General features: G+C 34.9%; 1 long non-coding RNA gene across 2 annotated transcripts; it reads left to right on the top strand.

Moving 5' to 3' along the window:
- The first annotated feature begins 439 nt into the window (after nt 1-439).
- LOC141390070 (uncharacterized) lies at nt 440-3,365 on the top strand. 2 transcript variants are annotated; one of them, XR_012409254.1, is made up of 4 exons: nt 440-706; nt 2,083-2,224; nt 2,941-3,110; nt 3,169-3,365. It is a non-coding gene; the product is annotated as an uncharacterized lncRNA (long non-coding RNA). The 2 variants fall into 2 exon arrangements; XR_012409255.1 differs by lacking the exon at nt 2,083-2,224 and having other exon boundaries at nt 443-706.
- Nucleotides 3,366-3,841: the final 476 nt, after the last annotated feature.

Consider the following 3,841-nt stretch of genomic DNA (forward strand, 5'->3'; position numbering starts at 1 on the left):
TCGCGTACAAATTACAAATTTAGAAACAAAAAACAAATGCCTGCCAGAATGTCTGTATACCAAAAAGATATGTTGGCAGGTCTCTCTCTCTCGTTAATTATTGAAATAGAAAAATTTGAAAATATACTGAAAACACCAAAATTCTGAGAAAAAATGGAAAACATGAATGAAAATAATAGAATTTAATATTAAATATATATCTGAAAGAATGATAAATATTTTTTCAGTTCATATAAAATAATTTTACCCGTATTTTGGTTGAAACTTTCTTTAAAATCAGTAAACAAAAACCATGAAAATATGAATCATGTTGCTATAAATTGTGTACCATGTCGTATGAACGGGTTAATTCGTGTAAGTAATTATGAGAACGAACGACGTGATTCAAATGCTGGTATGAACATGACATAAAATGAACTAATGACATGAACACTTAGAACTATAATCGTCTTGTTCTAAAAGCAATCAGATGTTTTGTTACGCTACGTGCTAAGATGACATTGAAAAATAATAACAAAGTATAAAAGTGAAATTGTGAATTTTAAAATAAACAAGACTTGCTCACGGTCTTATCAGATGTCGGACAGAGCGAAATCGTCTGTTGATAAATAATAAATTACTTAAAACTAGATAACAAAAAAAATTAACAAGGCTGTAGAAAATAATAGCGAACAGCGAATATAAATAACACCTGATTATGTACGAGGTGGGTATAAAAAAATATCACAAAAGTGTTTTTGTTTCTAAACAACTATTTCATTACATAAAACGAAAGAGCAAAGCCAATTTATATAAAAATATATATGTAAAAAAAAACGAATTTAACGTAGAAAACTATGAAAACCAGCATACAAACTAGCCTCTATGAGTACTTGGTGTTGTCTTTTTAAAGAACTCAGGTACATTTATAATGTCAGTATCGCTTTCAATGTTTTCGTTTATAACTCCAATAGGGGAGAAATAAACAGAATCTTCCCAAGACGTAAATTTTTCGGAATCGTATAAAGATTTTATCACATCATTATCATGAGTGGCAAGGGACTCAACAAATCTTCTCAGATGTTCAACTGCGTATCTGCAGAATGGCTGGACTCCTGCCGTGTTGTACACGTATGTATTTGAAAATTTCTTAGTCTGCGACTCATAATGTTTGTTTATAGATTTTCTTAGAATCTTTCGCTCGAAGACCTCCAACTCCTTGGCCACTATCGGGGAGATAGCGAACCAGATTGCGAAGCCATAGAGCAGGATGGACCTTATAGCTACCTTGTATAGAAGGATTTTTGTATTTTGAGGCAAGTGTCTGTTACCAAAAAGCGAGGAGAATCTACCAGCAACACGCTTAGCCTTTTGAAGTGCTGCGCGACAGTGTGGATTGAACTTAAACAAGTTATTAAAGTTGACTCCCAAATATTTGATACTGGGAACAAAGGGAATATCGGTGCCATTAAGCGTTAGCTGCAGCAATTTACTCTGGGGAACTACGTTTCTGGGGCACTTTCCTGATGCATTTCTTATGCAGATGGCCGTGCTTTTTGAGGGGTTTATTTTAATACCCCATGTTTTATAATAATTGTCGATGATATGAAGGTGATGAGCAGCCTTGTTCAAAGCGGAGATTGGAGATGAATCATGGGCGTATATTAAACAATCATCTGCATACAGGATGGCTTGCGAGTTTTGTATCAAGTGTGGAAAATCGTAGAGAAACATGTTGAATAAGAATGGTGCCAGTATACTTCCCTGGGGAACACCGCTGCTTATAAAACCATTGGATGACATAGAGCCTTGGATTTGAACTGAGAAACTTCGACCATCAAAGAAACTTCGCATAATTCTGATTAGATATGGATCTATACTCAAATCAATTAATTTGTATAGAATGCCATTATGGGAAACTGAGTCGAATGCCTTCTCAATATCCAGCGAAATTGCGACCGTACATATTTGGTCTCGAAGGTTTCTAGTGATATCACTATGGAACTTTAAGAGTGCATGCTGTGTGGAGTGTAGCTTTTTGAATCCAAACTGGAAATTTGACGTTGGTTCGACAATTAACTCATTTTCAATTTTTTCTTTTAGGATGTGCTCATATAATTTTCCAATGTTGGACAGCAATGAAATTGGACGAAAATCCGAAACCAACTCGCTGTTCGGTTTCTTTTTGATGGGAATTATTTTTGCCAACTTCCATTCCAATGGGAAATAGTGATTGAACAAACAAGTAAGTAGTTTTATGGTTGAATCCGGGAATCTTCTTATGATAAAGTTAGACACTCCATCCAGACCGCATGATTTCTTATTTTTGATCGAAGAAATGATCCTCTTGACGTTTTCAGAGTCTGTAAAATGAAAACTGTCGTTGTTGGCTAGCGCATTGAAATTGTCATCAAAAGAATAGATGTGTCTTGGTACCGAACCCAGGAAATTAGAGACCTTTGTCGTGAAATCAGAGACAGGACGCTCTGGCGTTCTTTGTGTAAATGTTGAAGAATAGTATTCTTGAAAGTGATTAGCAACATCAATAGGATTGGTAACGATGTTATCATCATGAACAATCCGATTACAAAATGGCATATTGTTTTTTCCTGTAATTTTGTATATTTCCTTAAATGCTGTAGGGCCAGGTTTAATTTTTTCCAATTTACTGCTAAATATTTGAGCTTGCTCGATATTTACAGATTCTTTAATTATTGTTTTCAACAGTTGTATTTGCTTTGACAAAATTTTATACTCACTGCTGTTTCTATTTCCGGTGCGGTGATAAATGACTTTCAGCTCTTTCTGCCATCTATGTTTAATTTTATACATATTTTTGGTTCTCTCAGACAGAGGAAGTTTATCGCCCTTGATTGTTATTTTTTCAGAATGGTGTTCGTGAATTGTCGTAAACACATTATTAAAATTTTTAATAACATTATCGATTTCTTGATTTTCCAGATTTCTATTGGAAGGAGGCATAATGCGCTGTGAAGCCGTATCCAAATCATCACGAAATCTACTCCAGTCCGTGTTTTTGTAGGATGTAAAACATCTTGGTGGTTTTACTATGAAATCCGTCTGCTCAATTTGCAAGGACATTTTTACGGGATAATGATCGGAAAATGATGGTAAAGTATTCAGAACAAAGTTTGGATGAATTCTATTGATAACATTTGTACTCATTAGGAAATGATCAAGAAATGATGGACCATTAGGATAGGAAGGCGACGTGTCACACAGGCGAACCACTTCCAATACATTGTCCTCAAGCCACGTGGAGAGAACCCTGCCGTTACCGTTGTCACAACTATCACCCCACGATGTACTTTTAGAATTAAGATCGCCACCAAGAATAAAAGAATCAAAATTGCTTGAAAACTGAAGTAGCTTGTCTAAATCATTTCTCAGTTGCTGAACGGGATAATTGCATGGGATATAAATGGATCCAACTAACCATTTTTTATGGATACCATTTGAAGTTGAGTCTATTTGGAGAAGAACAGAACAGATTCCAAAATCATTGTTTATTAATTTGTTAAATTGGATGGAGCTTTTCATCGCCACTGCTACTCCTACCGATGTATGGTTTGAAATGAAATTGTAGCCAGGGAGCCTAACTGATTTATATCTACGCAGATGAGTTTCTTGTATGAAACCGATATCTATGTTGTTGGCCAATAGAGTATTGTGAAGGTCAATTTGACGACTTTTATCAACAAGCGACCTGACATTGAACGTTAATATATTTAACGATCTATGGTCCATATTTGACTTTAACCTTATTCAATAAACGCAAGAATTCCGTTTTTGCGTCATCTTTTGACATGGTTGCATAGTTTTTAAGAAATATATTGATTTC

The sequence above is a fragment of the Musca autumnalis genome, unplaced genomic scaffold (genome assembly GCF_047663935.1).
Source record: "Musca autumnalis isolate F117 unplaced genomic scaffold, ASM4766393v1 scaffold_1, whole genome shotgun sequence".
Classification (NCBI taxonomy): Eukaryota; Metazoa; Arthropoda; class Insecta; order Diptera; family Muscidae; genus Musca; species Musca autumnalis.